This window comes from Meriones unguiculatus, chromosome 3, assembly GCF_030254825.1.
Source record: "Meriones unguiculatus strain TT.TT164.6M chromosome 3, Bangor_MerUng_6.1, whole genome shotgun sequence".
Taxonomy (NCBI): domain Eukaryota; kingdom Metazoa; phylum Chordata; class Mammalia; order Rodentia; family Muridae; genus Meriones; species Meriones unguiculatus.
Window position 1 is genome coordinate 74,712,333 of NC_083351.1, and position 20,118 is coordinate 74,732,450.

The 20,118-nt window shown below is 45.0% G+C and overlaps 1 long non-coding RNA gene across 1 annotated transcript; it reads left to right on the top strand.

Moving 5' to 3' along the window:
* Positions 1–2,117: 2,117 nt before the first annotated feature.
* Positions 2,118–10,781, top strand: LOC132652770 (uncharacterized). The gene is made up of 3 exons (XR_009590336.1): positions 2,118–2,238; positions 2,542–2,679; positions 10,694–10,781. It is a non-coding gene; the product is annotated as an uncharacterized LOC132652770 (long non-coding RNA).
* The last annotated feature ends 9,337 nt before the right edge of the window (positions 10,782–20,118 follow it).

Here is a 20,118-nt window from a genome sequence, read left to right on the forward strand (position 1 = left end):
GAACTCAAGAAGCCTAAGTTTAGAAGTACTTTTGTGCAATGCCATTTAGGGACATGTTTAACTTCCCAGGGCAAGGAGTGAAGGCGAATGTCTGCGCAGCGCTGTGAGAAGGTGGACGTCCAAGCTACTGAATGAAGAAGCCCTACCCACGCTGAGCCAGTCTATGCAGTGATTTTGTACCCAATATAATCTGTTTATTTGTGTGTGTGTGTTCATATATTGGGGTGAGCTTCTTCAGACTGCCAGCAGTGCCTCACTTGGTCCCATCCTCTGTTCCTATGTCACATAACAGAGAATTGGGTTAACCTATTCACTATGTCCCCAAGAGCCCTTCCTTGAGCATCCTTGTGATCTGGACACTGCGTTTTCCTCTCATAAACCACAGTTAGGGGAAAGAAGAGACTGAAAGGAAGGCAGAGGAGAGAGGACCAAGATGGCCTCTTAATGATAAACGATGCCATCAGACCCGTTTAACGATCCCTTCTTGGATCCTTATTTCAAACAAAAACAAAAACAAACAACAAAACAAAAACAAACAAACAAAAAAAAAAACAGGAGAAAGAAAATAGAAACAATGACAGTAACTTCTATTGACTTTCTAGATTTCTGCTTCCCCCATGCATGGATTTTCTTGGACAACTCAAGAGAACATATTTCTGAAGTCTCTTTAAAGTCTATTAATTTTGACGTGAAAAATCAAAGGCTATCATCAGCCCATTTAGATGAGTTGTTTGGCTGGGGAATTGAGCCATCCTTGCCTGGCCTTTCTCCCTTCTTGATTCTCTCTGCAAAGCTTCTAATACTCACTTTTTCTTATACTGTCTTTATTTGCACTCCATGTACATGAAGATTAGGGTATCGATCAAGTCAAAGGCAGCAGGACTTCAATGGCTAGTTTCAAAAACATGGTAGGAAAAGAAACTTCATAGTAATTTAAAGCTGGAAAGAACAATTAAGATTATTAATCATATCCAGGTGTGGTTATATGAGTCTTTGTTTCAAAAAAGTAAAATACAAAATGAAAGCAAACAAAATGAAACACAGAAAGATCATGAGTCATTTTAATGGAACTGAGAGTCAGAAAAAGTAATTGACAAACATAAAGACACCAGTTAATTAGTGGTGTAACTAAGAACAGAGTCTGAGAGGAAGTCAATCAGTCTGCTAGTAAATACGGATTGATGACCCCTTCATGCCCACAAAGGACCAAGGTCAAATTGACAGCTCATGTCAATATGTAGGGACATAAGATAAAAATCCAAAAAGTTCTAGGGCTATCGGAAGCATGGCTGCCTAGTTCATGGTGCTCATGTCAGGGTTTACAGCAACCCTTAACTCCTAGAGATTTCAGTAGATTGTAGAGACACTCCTTTTTTGCAGAGGGTGATGGTTAATGCAAAGGCTTGTATTTGATCAAAGTGCTGAGAATAACTAGCTGAAGTGTGATCAGCTTCATATCAGACATCCATATCATCCTCTCTCCTCTAAGGCCTTCAGAATATCATAGATGAGAGGATGGAAATAATCTAAGAGCCAGAGGATGGGGGGGTGTTGTGAAGCCCTTCTATCTAGATGTCATAGCTGTTGCAAACATGACACAGCAGTAATGGATACCTGCAAAACACTGGGCCCTTCAACTTTCCACCATAGACAGAGGAGGTGCCCATGACGTCTGTCCCTTCCCCAAGAACTAATAGATGTTGACGGCTGTTGGAAGGTGTGGTGCTATTTTCTCTAATAGTTGGTCCTCCTCTCAAGGGTCCATCTGGTGAGTGAAGATAGGGGGTCCAGGCTGAGGGAGTGAGAGGCACTGGAGTTACTACACAGACAGCAGGAGTGAATGCAATCTGAGGGTGAACAGATGCAGACTGGTTCATTCCCAGAAGAGCACATTATATAGCTTTGGGCAACCAATCAGGTTCCTCCACACCCTCTCTGAGTCTGCCATTGGTTGTTGGTCTCTAGGAAGGCTCCCACAACATCAGGCCACTCAAGCTCCCCTCATGCTTCTGCAGTCACATAAGCAGAAGTTGCTCCAGGCCATGAACCCCAATGATCTCTTGCCAGGAATGCCCACATATCCTCATTTTATTTTATTAATTGTGACCTTGGGAGACGGGATCCTTTGCCCCACCATTATTGGCCCCAAGCCTTGGGGGCTCACTTCAAGTAACAGTGCCTGTCTTAGGTTGCCCCAACTCCTGGGGTCTTCTCCGTCATTGGCTACCTGTCTTCTTGGTGAGTACTCCCCGAGGGTCACTCTGCCACATAGGAGGTTTTTTTTAAGGGCAGACCCTTATTAGACCCATAGTGATGGCAGTCAGGTAGTTGGATAATTGGCAGTCCTCTAATTGACTGGAGGAGAGGTGGTATGGAGGGAACCAAATGTGGGTGGGAGAGGGCAGAGAGGATGTCATATGTAACATCCCAAGATTGGTGCTGAAACTGTTGGTATGCAGCCCGGTGGAGGAGAACTTGATTGGTCTGGACCACTGTCATCCTCCTTTATGATTCCTTCAGGGGGTGTTCCTCTCTTTACAGAAGGGCTCGTCACCACCATCGGTCACTGGACGCACATTGTGGGCTGGAATCCAGATGGGTGTTCATGAGGTCTCTGGAAAGACATAAGCAACCCCTCGGCTCTGGGAAAGGAGAGGATGTGGTCCCTGCCAGGCACTGGTGAGAGGGTTCCTCCAGTGGACCAGGGGAAGGGAGGTCATGACAGGATGGGACCTCCAATGTTTGTATATGGGGGAGGCCTTGGTTATATCAAAAGTGAGGAAGTTGATTGTAGAAAATGCTTTTCCCAGTGTCAAATGGGGGTTCTGGGGTGTCATAACAGATTTTTGTTTGAGGCTCAATTCTTTGAAGTAGAACCTTAGCTCTCTCCACTATGGCTTGACCTTGTGGATTATAGGGGATGCCAGTAGAGTGTTTAATGCCCCAAGAATTCATGAATAAGTTGAATTGAGCAGAGCTGTAAGCTGGGCTGTTGTGAATCTTAATCTCCCATGACACCCCCATAACCAACATAGCAGTTTCAGTGGCCTTAATGGCATGGGCAGACTTTTCTCTGAGAGAGCCTGTGCATAGACAAATTTGGAGTAAGTGTCAATGATGACATGGACATATTTAAGGTTACCAAAGCTTGGGATATGGGTAACATCCATTTGCCAAACAGAGTTGGGCATGAATCCCCTTGGATTAATATCCTGTGGTTGAAGAGGGCTGAACAGCACCAGAGGGGTGCAAGCTTTACAAGCATGGAACAGATGTTTTTGTTGTTCCAAGGACAGTTCAAGGAATAGCATGTAGGCTGGAGGGGGACAGGTGGAATCTGTGATGTAGGCTCCTTGCTTGTTCTATGGGGAAAAGTGCCATTGAGGCAATATGCTTGTCCACTTGCATATTCATTCCCCTCAACTATGGTACCAGGAAGCCCCGTGTGGGACCATACGTGCTCCATAAACCACAAATAGTGTCTGTTTTTCAGCATGATTCCTGATCCTGTTGTTAATGGGAAGAGGGGAAGATCGAGGGCAGGTCAGGGGCAGCACCCTGACCATTTGTACAGCGTAATTGCTGTCAGAGAAGATAGTAAGGGGCTCCTGATGGGAGAGTTCCAGAGAACAGCCAGAATTTCTCCTAACTGGACTGATTCGGGTTGGGGAACTTGTGAATTGAGTCTGGCTGGTTAAGTCTCTTGAGGATGACCCCCCAAAGAATTTGTTGACATCAGTGAATGCCAAGGTGCCTTGGAGGATGGAGCATCTGGAAGGTCTAGGAAAGGGGGTTCTCTCTAGAGACAGGAGGGTAAGGGATTGTGAAAGTTTGTGGGCTGGGAGATGGTTATCAATGTTATTGGGGTATCCTGACATTAGGATATGAAAGAGCGAACTATCTCGAAACAGGAACTGAATTTCTGACAGAGGGAGTGAAAGGATGATCTTGGAGGGTTCTGTGTTAAAGATTTTGTTAGTATACTTCCATGCTTTGATGGATAGCATAAGAAAGAGATCAGTCTTTGTGGCTAGTTTATGGGTACATGACCCAAGAAAGGTGGATCCAATAAAGAGGCTGATCATTGTGTCGGACAGCGGCCAAAGAAGCCTTCCCATCCAGAGGATAATATTAAGGATCAGGGTCCCCAGATCACATCTCCCAAGTGAGAGGGAGAAGAGAGAGCTTGATACTTTATGAAGCAATTTTTGTATGGGAGAGTCCAACCAGACCTTAAAGGAAGAATCAGAAGCATGTCACAATAGGTCGAAGAGAGGCAGAAACTCAGCAGGGGGACTGGAGAGGAAAGGCCAGAGCCAATTTAAGTTAGCCACAGAGTTTTTGGAGAATGTTAAGGGATTATGACCCCTTAATTAAGAATGAGGGGGCGAGAGTTTGATCTCAGTGGTGATCTTATATCCCAGGAAGCTAAAGAGGTGCAGGATCTGAATCTTCTTATTAGCAACTGTAAGGACAAGGCTCTCAGGATCTGAGACCAAGATTTTTAGAAGGTTCGAAAGGAGATCCTTCGAGGGATGTGCAAGTACCGAGTCGTCCATATAATGGATACAAGGCAACGAGGCTGTAATCTCTTTGGCACAGGGAGGGGGTATTTTCATGCTCTGGGGGAGAACCATCCATTGTGTCTCTGGGATGGATGGATGGATGGATGGATGGATGGATGGATGGAAGGATGGATGAAGGTGGGTAGTAAGCTCCTTTCTTTCCATGATATATATGGATTCTGAGGGAATCGAATCATTTTTAGAGGGTTACAGCCCAACCACATTTGGCCTCTTCAGCAGCAGCAGCAGGCCAGTGCTCATAACCTCATTCCTCTTTTCAGATCCTCTGGGGAGGGCGAAGACCTCTTAGGGTAATTTGGGAAGTCTGGTTCCTACAGCTGATGTCATGTCTCTCTGGAATCTTCTACTTTTAGCTCACTCTAGACCTTGTTTCTATCTCTGTCTACTACCTTGAAGAGGTCAATTGGCTTCCCTCTCTTGTTTACAGTGAAGAAGTGGGCTCTCTTTTCTCTCCTGATCACTATAAAAGAGCTGGCTTTTCTTTCCTGCTTACAACTTCGCACATTTGAGTTTCCTGGTTGAGTCTCAAGGCCAGTCCCTTTTAGTGTGCCTCTGTCCTATAGAGATTTTTTTTTTTCTAAACAGAAATTTCTTTTGAGGAAGAGGAAGTCTTAACAATGACATGCAGGAGAGTGGATGGGGAGACCAGGAAAAAAAAAAAACAAAACAAAACAAAAAACTGGCATCTATTTGGCAGTGTCTAGTAGTCTCTTGAGATTTTATACTCTCCAGCATCATTGGTAAAAACCTATTTTACTGTCCTCTTTGGGAAAGGTGGGGAATCCTGATGATGTTCCCTAGCTCTTTAGGTTACTAGGTTCCCCTTTTAGATGAAGAATGGTCCATAGGAAAGGCACCACTAAGCAAGTTTCCTTCACACTTCATGGGATGCCAAAGAAGGCATTAGCAATGGTGTCCTTTATAAAGTTTTGATCCCAGATAGATTTATTCATAAAATATTGAACTCTGCAGACAGATCAATGTCTTCTTGTTTGATCAATAAGGAAAAAGAGGAGCAGAGATGATAAATAACCTATCCATGTGATGGTTTAACTAGGTATGGCTCCATAGACTCATCTGTTTGAATGCTTGGCTCATAGAGGGTGCCACTACTGGAAGGTGTGATCTGGTGTAGGTGTGGCCTTGTTGGAAGAAGTGTGTGACTGCAAGGGTGGGTTTTGAGGTTTCCTGTGCTCAAACTACAACCAGTGTGGCACAAAGTTCCCTTATGCTGTCCATGGATCAAGATGTAAAGCTCTTGGCTCCTCCAGCACCATATCTGCTGTCATGCTGCCATGTTTCCCACCTGATGATAATGTACCAAACCTCTGAAACTATAAGCCAGCTCCAAATTAAATGTGCTGTGGTCATGGTGTCTCTTCACAGCAATGGAAACTCTAACTAGGACACCCATGGTCATGGAGATGGTAGGCTCAAATCTAGGACTTGAGATTTTAACTGCTGTTCAGAGCATCTCTGCTGGACCCCAGGATGCTGCAAGGACTGACTCTCCCCCATAAAATGTAAGTGTTTTCACTCAGCCTAGCAAATAATTCCTCAAAATAGTCAAGGCTGGAAACATACCCCATCCACCCAAAATTGTTGTGTAAGGGCCTGCCACATTTATCTCAAATTATCACTTCTTCCTCTCCAACCCCCACACTTTCAAATCCCAACCTCACACTTTCAAACGACTACTTACAGTTTAGGCATCTCTCCAGCCAATCCAATAATTTGTGAAAGATCTCTTTCCTCATCTTTTGGAAGAAATTTTACTTTAAAGTTTCAGTAATCAGTTATCCAGCAGTGGAGCACATACCTTCAAATGTCAGCTCTACCCAGAAGAGAAAAGTTCCCGGTCCAGGCCAGGCCAGAAGACCCTCTGCCAAGCGCCACCATGCTTGTGGTTCTATGCAGTTTATTTGAGCTCCCAGGATCATAACCTCCTCCTTTATCTGCACCCCTAAAAGTAATGACCTCTGGAAGCCCCAGATATCTTCAAACATTGCTTTCTTCTTAGCAGCATGGAAAGTGATCATGTGGCAGGTGATGTCACATGACTTTGCCTTCCAAAGCCAGTGGTGAATTGCACTTCTGGAGAATCTATGCTTCAGTATTCACATTATTTATGTTTTCCATTTATTAATTCTATTAGTAATATTCCCCCCACACCAAGAGAGGAATAATGTTGGAACAAAAAGCATAAGATTATGAAAAGCATAGCAACTATGGAAAGAACCACCTCATTCCAAGGCCTGCTGCTTCCCCTGGGTGCAGCTTATGTATCACCTGTGTGCAAACAGGATGGCTGAGTTAATGTGGAGAGGAACACAGCTGTGGCTCTGAGTGCCTTTCGAATACTACCCAAGACCCTGGGAGAGCCCAGCTGGAGGAGTCCCTTCGTTCAAGGAAAGCTGCCATCGGACATTATTCTAGCCAGCCCTACCAGATTCAATACAAGTGTTGAGAACACAACACATAGTTAGAAAACAGACCAAGGGTAGAGCAGGCTGCCGCAGGCTGTTCAGTTGGCTGACTGGCATCTAAGGTGCAGCCTGTGAGCTAAATGATGATCTGAATGTATCAGCAGCATAGTGAATGTTCTGGCCTTCGTTCTAGCTCAGTTGCATGAGTACAGTAGGCTCAGGGTTAATGTTGGGCTCAGGGTCCCAGTGATACTTCTCCACCTGCTTCAGGAGTGTTGCTTCAGGAATGGGCTCTCACGGTGCTTCTTCTGGGACTCCTCTGAATCCTCGTCAAATGTTTCTCCTTAGTGTGTGTTAGTCCTGTGCCTAGTTTATAGCCCCATTGGCTTGCCAGCTGCACACAAGCTATGATTTTACTTTACTTTTTTACTATCCTCCCAAAAAAGCTGCACAGAAGTTGATAGTTCCTGTGTTTGTGCTTGGTGGCAGTTTGATATCAATGCTTTAACTCTTGCACTGTAAATTCAGAGATGGGAAAAATGTTATGAAACAGCTGTATATGAAAGTGAGAATTCTCTGTTTGCCATTATGCTTTATTTACCCTTCTTGGGTTTTAAGAAATTATTTCTTTAATGTATATGGGCCTGTATTAGTTTGTGTAGGAGCCCACAGAGGCCAATGGAGAAGGGCATCAGACACCCTGAATTTGAGCCACAGACAGTTGTGGCCACCATGGGAGTGCTAGGAGCTAAGCCCAGCTCCTTGGCAAGAGCAGTACGTGCTCTTAGCTTCTGAACTACCTCATCACACCTCCATAAGTCCAAATTTTTAAAAATTAGTTTACTTTTAAATTGCTGTCTGAGTATGGGTGTGTGTGTGTATGTGTGTGAAGGTGCCCGTTGAGGTTAGAGGTGTTGGGATCCCCTGGTGCTGGAGTCACGGGAGATTCTGAGCTGCTGGGGGTGGGCAGTGGGAACCTAACTCAGGTCCTCTGCAATACCAGCATGTACTCTACCTGCTAAGCCATCTCTCACGCCCCCTTCTTGGATTTTTGAGACAATGAAAAAGTTATTGGTTAAAAAAAAGAATACAGAGAAGGCATAAGTTTCCATAGTTATGGGGCTTTTTTTTTTTACCCCTAAAATGAATAATAATTCCAATTATAACTATCCCACAGGACTATTGCAAGGCTCAAATAAGATAATGTGCATATGAAAGCTCTTTGCTGGGAGGAAAGCATGATATGGGTATAAGGTGTTATTATCCCTTTAATCTTTCTAGTCTCATAATGGAGAAAATTTTCCAAAGACAAATTGGGAGCTCATTTCCATCTCTCAGCTGCCTCTTGCTACATGATGTCCATGACAATTAAACACTGCAGAAGAGTGTGGCAGAATCCAAATAAACAGCAGTATGGAATAAATTTGTCATCCCTCTAGCGCTGCTGGAGACAGGCAGAATTCTCCTTCAGGCTACGGGGATACAGCACTAGCTAAGCCACTAATTCACATAAGGACACAAATAATGTCATCTGGACAAAATCTTTGTTTCATATATCCAAGTTTTCTGTTCCTCCATTAAAGGCATCCTGCAGGAGAATGTGGCGTGCAACAGCTCCAGAAGTAGATGGACGGCATCTGCTTTGCCACGGAGAGACTTACTCTCCAAGAATACTAGTTAATTTCTCATTACTGTGAAGAAAATACCTTACAGAAATAATTTCAGGAAGAATAGGGTTTAATTTTGGCTGAGAGCTTGGTAGTACAGTGCATAAAAGCATGATGCGTAAGCCCAACATGATGGATGCATTGTGAAGGTATGATGGCGGAAACTAGGCAACAGGTCACATTGCACCTAAAGTCCAGAAGCATGAAGAGGTGGATGCTGATGCTCACCTTGCCTTCTCCCATTGCCTTAAGAACTACAGCCTATGAATGGTACCACCTACATATAGTATGGATCTTCCCATCTCAGTTAACCCTCTAAAAGCTACATCACAGATATGCCCAAAGATTTGTCTCCTAAAGGATTCAACATCCTGTCAAATTGGTTATCAATATCAACTACCATATCAAGGTACAAAAGTGGTGGCCACTCATGCCTCTCAGTTGAGCTTGGGCATTGCCCTCATCCCAATCCACCCCAAGACCAACCTTCTCAGATCTCAATGATTGGCAGTTGTGGGGGGAGCAGTCTCAGGCAGGATGTCTCCGAGGGGCTACCCCAGCTCCAGAGGACAAACTGATGCTTCCATAGTGCTGCTCAATTTGTCCCTTTGCCTGGACTTGTGTTATTTGTCCATTCCAGATATTGTCCCTAAAAGCTGTCTTTAAGGGACTGTGCTGATCTCTAAGGAGATCAACCTGTTACACTTTCAAATAGTTTCAAGATAAATGGTTGCTGGCCTGCAGGGAAAGTGACATGCTAAGTCCTCAGAGGCTGGAAGCATCCCATGTCAGTCTATGTGTCCAAGCCAGATGTTTAGTTATAAACATTATTTTTCAGTTGCCCCAGGAGTGAAGTGAAGTGAGCACTTGACACATTTGAGGTGAGGCAGTAAGATCTGGAACCAAGACATGAGTAACAGTTTTGGCATCCTTACTTATTCTGAGGATGCATGCCTCAGTCTCTGGCAAAATGGTTTGAAAGCATCTTATTCTGCAAACTAAAAGGCCCTGACACATTCCTCAGAAAGAATGTCTTCTGTTGCAGAATGGCAGGCCTGTGACAGAGTTCCTTCATTCCCATCTAGCTGATGGCTTAATCCTGGCATCTGCGTTCATTTCTACTGACTCTCTTGCATATGGCCAGCCGAGCTCTGTCTTTCTTGTCCTATATGCATGAAAAGTCACACTTAAGGGTTCCTGAAGGATGCCTCCAGATACAGATAGGAAAGCTGGCTCCCAAATGCCATATTGCTGGCTTTTCCATCTGTACAGATGTTCACAGAGATTCCTCCACTCTCTTTATAGTCTTAAAATTCACTCCACAAAATCAACCTTAATAGCTAGCCAATGGAGTGCTGGCACTATGGCTCAGAGGGTAAAAGTGCTTGCTTCCAAGCCTGATGACCTAAGTTTGATCACTGGAATATTCCCAGAACCTTCATGATAGAAGGAGATAGTTGACTGCTGCCTTCTAACCTCCACATGTGTCACACGTGTGCCATGGCACTTGTGTGCATGTGCAGAAAAAATAATAATGACTGACAGAAACAAACTGGTGCTCAGTCGGGTCACTTTTGCCCAGATCTGTATGCCTCGTATAGATCTTAATCCCCATGTCCTATCGGGTATCATCCCTGAACATATCAGTCAATGAAGCTCCTGCCTGTTGACTTCTGGGTGCAACTCTTTCCATCCTACACCAAGGCAAGAGAAAATGAAGCATGTCTAGCCAGTAGCTAACATCACAAACCCTGGGTTATTAGTATTTTTTTTCTTTGGCTCCTCATGATTTGCACCATTTGATCAACTCATTCTATGAGACAAGTGCCAATTGGATCAGGACCTTGGTTCCAAGGAGGTTGTGGAATAAAAAAAGGCCCCTGTAGACCCATAAGGGAGTGTAATTATTCAGGGCTGTGGCTTTGTTGGATGAAGTGTGTTACTGAGGGTGGGCTTTGAGGTTTCAGATGCTCAAGCCAGGCCCAGTGTGATTCTCTCTTCATACTGCCTGCAGATCCAGATGTAAAAATCTCGGCTCCTTTTCCATCACCATGTCTGCCTGCACACAGATATGATTCCTGCCATGATGGACTAATACTCTGAAACTGTAAGCCAGCCCCAACTGAATATTTTCTTTTATAAGAGTTGCCTTGGTCATCGTGTCTCTTCACAGTAATAAAACACTAACTAAGATGGAATTCAACAAGTCCAAGATGGTAACACTACACTGTGTCTCCCCAGAGGCTTACTGTCCCCTGGACATAATACTGATTTCTATCTCTTAAGTCTGTCCTGGTGCTGCTTGTTTACAATCCAACACTTGCATTGCCTCTGAGATCTGCTGAAGCCAGAACTATTCCCAGATCAAAGCAGGTGACCTTTCAACCATGCTCCTCGCTTGACAGGTCACCGTGAGACTACTGGACAGAGGACTGCAAATGCCATCTGTCATACTTGTTCAAGCATGCTTTGCCCGACAGTAAAATCAGGGCATCAGTATAATAACACCCATGCCTCATCCTAACTCAGTGTCCTCCTTTTCTCATGTTAAAGGAAAACTACCCAATGTTGAATATTTCAAAAAAATCTCTCCCTAATGCTAAAGGCCAGGGATGACTTAAAGGTCTATTTTCCCTAGTGTTTTTTGTTTGGTTGGTTCATTGGTTTTGGGTTTTTGAGACAGAGTTTCTCTATGTAGCCTTGGCTGTCCTGGACTTGCTTTGTAGACTAGGCTGGCCTCAAACTCAAAGAGATTCACCCGACTCTGCCCCTCTGAGTGCTGGGATTACAGGCATGTGCCACCACACCCAGCTTTTTCCCTAGTGTTTGAATAGCTGTGAGGGAGAAGAAGCTTGTCTACCACTGTCAGCCAACAAAGAAGTGACAGAAAATGAGAAGGAGATATTGTGTTCTTGACCTCCACAGCTATGGCTGTCTTTTCTTAGACTGGTCAGGGTACCCCAGCAGCTGCCACACCATTTCTCCAATTCTGCAGCTAGTTTGAAGCTGGCTCACCAAATGCCATCAAATTTCCCTGTTCTACACTTGGTTAGTAAACTAACGCTAAATAAGTCCCAGAGTAAGGATAGGGCTCACCCAAGACTTTTTGAGAGGCTTGGACGGGGAGAAGGAACTCATATAACTCCCAGTCAATGGGTCAAATGTCTGGAGAACTAAAAAAATGTTGGGGGGTGTTCTCCTCACTATAGAACAGGCCCTGGAAGAGAAAGAAGCATGGGCTTCCCATGGCGAGAGCAGGACAGGTGGGCGGAATCAATGGGCCGCACCGAGGCTTGCAGGGCTTACAAGAGAAAAGGCAATTCCAAGAGCGAGCCAGGCTGATCAACACGCTGCAGCTTGGAGAAGATTAATGTGCAGACAAGGGGGACCAATGAGTGCCATTTATTTCAACTTTCAAAAAGGCTCCATGCAGGAAGGCTGCTTCTAAAAGTCGCTGTGGAATTTAGAATTTAAAGGATCAGCTTGCTGAGGTTAAGCAATGGAGACACTGAGGTTAAGCAATGGAGCCTTTTCTGGCTGCCAGAGCTGTGCGCTATGAATGGCCTGTGGTGCTGACCCTGCAGAGCAGTTCCTAAGGAGATACACCTCCCCTCTCCCCTTAAGAGGCGATCCCTCGCTCTCTGCTTTGGGATTTCCATCCAGTTCTGTGTGCAACCAGAAGTGTGCAATAAACATATATATTGGATCCCCGAGCAGACTGTCACCTACCTCAAGGCAATACAATTCCTTATCCATTCTTGTATTCTGCCCTATACTACTAGGATTCCCTAACTCTAGCTAGAAGAGACTAGTGTTGTCAGACCCCCTTGATACTAACCACTGAGCTCATCATGGCTCTGTGATGATTTGAATCTGTGCTGTTCCCCTTCAGCTCACGTCTGAGTGTTTGTTCCAGGTGATGATGCTATTTTGGCTGTTGAGGCTTTTGGGGAGGGGGGGTGGAGTAGGTCAGTGCAAGAGACTCTTTGAAGCTAATAACTCAGCCCTACTTTGTCTGCTTCCTGGTCCACCATGACATAAGGAGCCTGCATCACACACTCCCATCTATGAGCTTTGCTATGCTCTATCCACCATGATGGACTGAGACTCTATTAGCCCAAATAAATTTTTTTCTCCCTTAAGTGATTTCTTTTGTTTTTGTTAGAGATAAACAAAAGTAACTAATAAGTCCCCCTGAAGTTGCCTTCCACTCTATCATTCATAACTTGTATGTCCCTTCTTGGTGGCTGGCACCACTGTGCATCCACCTGGCAGTGGTCCTCACTGTCTCCCCATCACTTGCTCCTCACAGTCATGAAATGAGTCAAGACATCCCTCACTTCCTCAGCTGTGCTTCATTCTCCTCCCCAATGCTCCTTAGCCTGGGCCTCCTTGCTACATCTATAGCAGAGGACCTCCTGCTGCTCAGACCCTCCATGGGCCCAGCCAGGGGGCACAGCTCTTCCTAACTATCCAGAGTCACTCCTCATGCCAACCTCACTCCCAATGCCACCCTCACCCCTAATGCTACCCTTACCCTTAATGCCACCCCCTGCCTTAATGCCACCCTCAGCCTTGTTCTATTTTCTGCTCCAGCATCATAGTTCTTTATAGGTTTCTCAATAGTTCATTACCTCCTTCTCTGCTTCCCCTCCCCCAGAGTGGAATCCCCCTCCCCCAGCTCTGTGCGTCTCTATTCAGTGCCCTTTCCTCTGCAAGCTCCTCTGAAACGTTCATATGGTTTATTGCTTTTCCTCTGTGCTTATTCATTCAAGAGGTGCTCACTGAGGAGCTTCTATGTGGCTAGGACAATATAGGAGTGAGTGCCGAGTGCATAGTTCCTGCTCCTACAGAGCTGAGTGTGGTGTGTAACACGTGAGTGAAGGCACCTGCAGAGCCAAAGGACAACTTCAGGGGCAGTTCCTCAGGCATCAGCCACCTTTTATAATTATTTCAATATCTTTTGAGACTGTGTCTCTCATTGGCCTGAAACTTGCTCAGTAAGTTAGGCTGGTGGGCCGATGAGCCCCAGGGATCTGTGTATCTCTGCCTATGAAGTATTGGGATTACAAATGTGTATCACTATGGTGGCATTTTTTTAAAATTTAAACGTGAATTCTAGGGATTGAACATGGGTCCTTTTGCTTGTGAATGAGTAATTTCTCTAACCTGATACTTTATGAAGAATTGTGAATAACTTAACTGCTCAAGTAACTCCCCCTTTACTTTGCCACAGGATCTTTGCATATGCTACTACCTCAGCCATTGAACTCTTCTCTTTCATCTAGTATTCCTTCACTTCTGTGGTAGGAAGACTCTGTAGCTAGGCATTGTCAAGCTGACTGAGGTCTCCAGAAGAAGGTACATATGTCCCAGTGGGAGACACTCGGTGATACAGTAGAAAGGAAGAAAAACAAATATGTAGCACACACAGTGGCACAGATGTGATCCTAGCACTTGGGAAGCTGAGGGAGGAGCATCACCAGTTCAAAACCTATCTCAAAACGAGGAATATGAAAAAAACAGATAGGAATAGGGAAACAGGCAGGTGAAGGAGGAAGGAAAAGGTGACGATAAGGGTAGAGGGGAAGAGGATGAGACAGAGAAGATGGAGGAAAAAGAATACTCTGTGGGTTTATGCTGAAGAGAAGAAATCAATCTATATTGTCATCTAATGAACAGGCTGAGGACAATGCCTGCTTCTGTGCGTGCAGAGGGTCAGAAGCCCCACAGGTCACACAGTAGATTCTAAGGAAAGGTAGATTTGTCCTCATGCTCAGCTCATGTTTCTTTCATGTGAACTCATGACATTCTTCAGTAGAAACTGGCCCTCACAAAATGGGACACAGCTCAGAGGGCATCCAGTGAAGACGCCACAGACTGAAGTTCATATTCATGATGTAAGTGCAGGTGACACCTATGTTTTCACTATTGATACTGGCACTGCCTCAGACCTGCTCGTGTTAGAAGAGCAAGGCTCTAATCAGACCTTACAAGAGTTTCTCCCAAATAATACAAACCTATTTCCTAGTCTTTTTGAAATGTAGGCCTGTTATTGTTGATCATTCCCTGCCTACAACTCTTCTCATCCTAGTGTATTGCTCCCTAGTGATAATACAAGTAGATAATACAACCTCAGCACGTGAAGGTAAGCATATTATTTGAGGAGTCTACTTTTTTTTTTTGTCTGTTTTTGTTTTCTCATTGAGATATGTGGCCATGACTATGGACAGTGCTGAAGACCCGAAAGAAGCTGAGAGAACCGGAGATCAGAAGAGGGATGTGCCAGGAACAAGGTCCACATCCACACTGTTAAACCTCAGCAGCCCCCATGGTGTGTCTGGGGCTGTGTGTCCTGCAAGACTCACGGTAGAGCCTAAGAGAATAAGAGTTGCTATAGCATTCTGAATTGCAGAAGTTAGCCTATTGTTTATAATTGCTTGTTTGAGGGGGAGGGAGAAAACAGGAAAGAGTCGGAGAGGATGTGTCAGCTTTTGTGAAGATGGCTTATAACCTTTCTCAATTTTCTAAAACTCTGTTTTAATAAATCTTGAGAACTATTGATTTTTCAAAAATCCAGATCCCCCAAGGTAGCTGAATTCCTTGTTGTCAACGATATTTAGCTTTTAAAAATTATTTACTTTGCTGGGTGTGGTAGCACACACCTGTAATCCCATATCACCTGGGGGGTTAGAGGCAGGCGGATCTCTGTGAGTTCAAGGCCAGCCTGGTCTACAAAGTGAGTCCAGGACAGCCAAGACAGAGAAACCCTGTCTTGAAAAACCAAAACAAACAAACAAACAAACTTATTTTTATTTATGTGTGTGTGTGAGTGTGTATGTGTGCATGTGTCTAAGTGCTCTCAGAGGCCAGAAAAAGGATGTTGGATCCTCTAGAGCTAGAGTTACAGGCAGTTGTAAGCTGCCAGATACCAGTTATGGGAACCAAACTCTGGTCCACTGCAGGAGCAGCAAGTGTTCTAACTGATGAGACAGCTCTTCAGTCCCATAAACTCTGTCTTTGATCATCAATAAAATAGCTGTTAAACTGGGATGTAGGAATTGTGATTGGCTGAATGAGCAAGGATTGGCCAGTTGTTTTGTTCTCTGGCATTTTAAGAGAAAGGAAGACAAAGAAAAGAAACCACGTGCAGCTAGGAGTGGAGAGAGTTGCGTGGGCGTCACTCCACTAGTGTTTAAAGGTCTCCTGTGTGCCCGCATTGGTCATTTATCCCCCCACAGGCAGTGAGGAAATGGGCTCCATTGCATTGGTCCTGACGGTAGAGCTGAGATACGGCTAAGTGGCTTGATGAGGCCACATGACTTGGAAATGGCAGAGCAGAAGTCAAAGCCAGACACTTTGTCCTCAGTGTCTGTGCTCAACCATTTCACACTAGTGAATCTTGGATGTCAATTCCCTCCCGTGACAGGGATGGTACCCTCAGAGGATGATCAGCGTAGCTCCACACAAAGCCTCCCTCCTTGTAACTTCTATCACTTCTCAGCAAAGAGTGCCCTTCAAAGCAAAGTAGGGTGGGGCCAAGTGGGAGTCAAAATGCTTGGTTGGTGAAGGTACAGACAAAGAAAACCCTACCTTAGGAGACAGCTTGCAATTGCGGCAGAGCCCTTTCTGACTCTGATGCCTGCCTTTGGATCCCGTTCCCTTAACTGGGCTGCCTTGTCTGGCCTCAGTCAGACAGGATGCGCCTAGTCCTGCAGCAACTTAATGTGCTAAGGCAGGATGGTACCCATAGGGGACCTCTCCCTTCTCTAAGGACAAGGCAAGGGGAGAATAGGGAGGAGGGGTGTATAGGAAACTGGGAGGAAAGGACAGAGGGCTGCAAAGTGAATAAATAAATAAATGGAGAGAGAGAGATAAAGAAAAGGAGGCAGCCCATTGCCTACCATAAGCCCCGGAGTGCGTCCATCACACATACTCTCATATTCACATGCATGGAGAAGATATGAATCTTCCACATCACCCACACGGCCATGGCAGGTCATTTTAACCGTATTCTTACCCCGTCCACTGCTTTATTCTTTTTAAGTAAATCCCTGACACCCTGTGATTTCAAGATAGGATTTAAAAATATTGCACTACTCACCTAGAAACTCTCTAGCGTTGAAATCAGAAGATTTGAATCTGAATCTCGCTTCTAAAATTTTCCAGCCCTGTGCCCTCTCCCAGGACAGCCATCTATCGGAGCCTCAGCTGCGACACGCATAAATTATGGATGACAGTGATTTCGCCTCATGGTTTTAAGGATTAGCTCAGTCAAGACCTGCAAGGGTGACATTGACCCTCAGTGTAGTCCTGCTTCTGTCCTGCCCTCCACACGGGCTGTAGTGACTCATCTTATAGGTTAAGCTGACTAGACTGTGGCGACCATTATTTAAGTAAACAGCAGTTCAGATGCCAGCACAAAGGTATATTTTACATGTGGTTCACATTTACCAGCAGCTGACTGTAAGACAAGTGGATTCTCTTCAACTGATTCACACAGTTGACTATCTTCAGGGAAAGACAGGTTCATAAACAAACAACAAACAAACAAACAAACAAACAAACAAAACACTGCCTGAGAGCCAAGCCTGACAGTGTGGACTTGTAATCCCAGGCTGGTGCCGAAGCTCCCAAATTCAAAGCCTAACTGAACTACAGAGATAGCAATGGGCTAATCAAGACAACTTAGTGAAAAGTTACGTGAAAATAAAGTGTGTAAAAAGGGCTTTGGATGTAGCTCAGTGGTGGAGTACTTGCCTCGAAAACACAAAGTGCTGGGTTCAAGCCCAAGTGCTGATGAATTACAAATCTCACCCTTATTTCCAGCTTTTGTACTCAAGACAGCAAAATCAGCTTCCTGCATCTCCAAGGCTGCTCTTTGCCCTAATGAGGTAGGACTTGCTAGACCCTGAAGTGTGTGGCTGTGGGTGAGAGTGTCCAGTGAGAACCATCAGGCAGCTGAGGATGGGTTTCCATGACCTATCTCCCGAGTGGTCCTTTCCTCACCCAGACCACATCGTATCCTCCCCTGTGCTCGGCAGCAGGACTGTGAGGTTCCCAGCCCTGAGCAGGCTCCCTTAATATCTTTTTCAGGGTCCCTTAATATCTTTTCCATCTTGTTTTGTTTTATTTTGTTTTTTGAGACAGTTTTTTTTTTTTTTTTTTGTATAGCTATGCCTGCCCTGGAACTTGCTCTGTAGACCAGGCTGGCCTTGAACTCATAGAGATCTACTCTGTCTCCCAAGCTCTGGGATTAAAGGTGTGCACCACCACCTCCCAGCTTCTTTTCCATCTTCATACTCTCCTCAGTTTCCCAGTTTGAGTGGCACCTGTCTCCTCCCAGATGAAGTTCTATAGATCTAGAAGAAGCAGTTCAGTAGAACCTGTGGTAGATGGAGTAACACTGGTCAGCAGGAATGGGGAAACAACTCTTTCACTTACGTATAGCTCTACATCATTCTTTCATTCGGTGGCACCCACCTGAATCTTCTCGCCCTCGGTGGAGGAATCGTCCACAGCCCCTGGAGTTGCCACAGTCTGGGCAGCAGTTCTCCTGTACCTCCCTGGCGCACTTTCCCTCAAGTATGCTTGCAAAAATGCTATGCCACTTAAATTGCCATTGTTGCTTTTCATTTCAATGCATTTTCAAAGTCTGGCCATTTCTGCAGCACTCCACAAGTGGTTTATGCCTCCAGCTAACTGGCTGTCCATTCCTGTCCCCACTGCTCCCGTTGGGCAGCACCCCTATCCATTACTCCCATAAATATTTATAAATGCATTCCAAATGCCAGCAATATGTTTTAGAAAACATGTCTAATTTTACCAGGAACCCAAGGTTACATTCAAAACTTATCACGGCCTTCTCTGCTTCAGTGGCTTATTTCAGAAGTTAGAAAACATCCCTTCGTTTTTATTAAAAAATGAAATAAACTAAAACCTTTACTTCTGTTTGCCAACCACCAGGACACCGTGGAAATTGTGCTTTAAGCAATTAAGAGCATGAGTAAATGATAACATGGTCCTCTGTCCTGCTTTAGCAACAGACGCCCATGCCAATGAGGCATTGATACAGAGTGGTGATTTCATTAAAATGCGATTATGTGTGGGTGAGTGGGCGTAGTCATAAGGACAGACTCAAAGACCAAAGGTCCAGAAGCTGTGGGAAAGCTAATTAAAATGGTCTTCAGGATTCACCAGTAGCAGAAAGCATAAGACCTCTCTACCACAACACGCATCACACAGTGGGCCAATATTTCTGCATCGGGCGTCTTCAGCTCTGGGAGTCAATGATCTGTAGACATGCCTATGGCTGATCCCAGAGGGAATCTCCTGTCCATCAGCTGGTACTCTTTTGGTCTTCTCATCTGACCAGCCTCTACTAGTTCACAGTACCTTGAATAGAAGATCCTCCTTAAAGAAGACCATCAAATTCATGTGACCTGAAGGATTTTCTGCTCAGGGATGGGGGCAGGGCTGGGGAGTAGCCTATGAGCAGGCTGAGGGTCTCAGGAACCAAAGCCCGCTGAGACAATTGCAAGGACCTGAGCACCCAGGCTTTCAGGACCCCACTACCATCTCACAGATGCTACAGGACATGTGTGAAGGTCAGAGAGGAACTTGTAGGAGTTGGTTCCCTCCTTCCACCATGTGGGTCCCAGGGCTTGATGAAACTCAGGTCATTAAGCTTGGTGACAAGCACCTTTACCAGCTGAGCCACCTTGCCAGCCCCCAGAAAGGACATCTTCTTTGGAAATGAAATAGGTAAGTGCCCACAGCCACCATAGATGTGAAACTTATCCAAAAGGAAATTTGCCTGGAGACTTTAAGAAATAGTTGGAATGGCTTCAGCAAAAATTCTACCATCCCTTCTCATGAACTCAGAAGGCCTTGTCGAAGAGAAAACATAGCAATGTCACGGAGATCAGAGGACGCACGTAGAGGTCATTGTCTCTCCCATTCACAGTAGTTTCTAAGCAATTCCAATATTCTCCAGCTGGTCACAGGCCTGTCTAAGCCTGTTCTGGGCTCCACACAGAAACAAAGGTCACATACACCTTACAGGCTGCTTCAGCAACACCTAATCCAGCTGTTCTGGTGTTAACAGGGTCTATATTTCTTTTTTGTGTCTGCAACACCCATTTTCCCCCATAGTCAACTTAAGCACAAAGTCAGGCCCTGTCACTAGTTCCAATGAGAAATTCAATTAAGCTGGGCATGCTGTTGCAGCCCTGTAATTTCAGCAGTCCGGGGGCTGAAGCTGGAGGATCTCAAGTTTGAGGCCAGCCTGGACTGATCATAATATACTGTATTTAAAATATACCAAATCAAACCAAGCATTAAATGGTATCTGTGGGGATATTTCATGTGGCTGCCCCTCAACACCAGCTTGCTAGCTTCTTTGTCTGTACTCTCAGGTGAAACAAAAGCACAAAGAGA